The sequence below is a fragment of the Kogia breviceps genome, chromosome 2 (assembly GCF_026419965.1).
Source record: "Kogia breviceps isolate mKogBre1 chromosome 2, mKogBre1 haplotype 1, whole genome shotgun sequence".
Classification (NCBI taxonomy): Eukaryota; Metazoa; Chordata; class Mammalia; order Artiodactyla; family Physeteridae; genus Kogia; species Kogia breviceps.
The window spans coordinates 116,582,882-116,583,954 of record NC_081311.1 but is presented as its reverse complement, the minus strand read 5'-3'; positions in this window follow the sequence as shown (position 1 = coordinate 116,583,954).

Below are 1,073 nucleotides of genomic sequence, written 5' to 3'. Positions count from 1 at the left end.
CAAACAACATTTCCAGGGCTACTTTTGTCAACTGCCCTCTATCCAGGTAGGGTAAATGGAAAGATGTGATATGAATTTGGGGCTAAAGGAAAGGAGAAATCAAGCCCACCACTCCAACCCTCTCACTGCTTCAAGTAGAATGTCTGGTAGTGCCTCATCTCTCCCTGGTTCTAATTCTAATCAAGATTATAAACAGGCCCTTCCACTGTGATTTCCTTTCTTGACAAGTGGCCTTGATTCTTTGGCTCTTCTCCCTTTGCTCTCCATGCCTAAGAATGGATGTGCTTTGCTGATATACTTAATATTTGGGTTGAGACACCATCCATATTTGGCTTTTCACCTTTTCTAATAAGTTTGTAATACATTTCACGTTCCTAAAGCTCAGCTACCAGGCATTGACTTAACCGTGATCACGAGGCTATTTCAGTAGTTCAGGTGAAAGATGATGGTGGTTTAATCTAGGATACTAGGCTGCTAGCAGTAGGGATCAATATATTTGGACAGAGTAGAGGACTTGCTGATAAACAAATTGTAGGTGTTGAGGAAAGGGAGGAATCAAGGAGGATGCTTGGTTTTCTATTTTGTGCAATTGCATCATAATAGTGTCATTTGCTGTTACGCACTTGGTAGGGGAAGGAACAGTTTGGAAGTAAGAAACAGTCCATTCTAGATGGGTTCACTGTGAGATCCCTGTAGGACAGCAAATTGGGTTTTGTTAATGGCAGATGGTTAATGGAATCTAGAGATTTGTGGGAAGACCTAGCCTCCTGATCTTCATCCTTTCATTCTAAACTCTCTTTTTTACTTGCAATTAACTCCTGGGTGGTTAGATCCCAGCTCTTTTTGTGGTTCTTATCCCACCAGGGGAAAAATGGAATTTCTAGGAATATTTCCATTTAAACAACTATGTTTCCATAGAGTAAAATAATTTGGCTGACTGTTTCAGTTTACTGAAAAGTATTTTGTCTGATTCTGAGATGACAAAAATAAGTGAAGATCTAAACAGGGAAAACCTGAGGCAACACTCAGGTGCTTATTTTGATGCTCTGAGAACAGTGAGAGGCCTAATTACT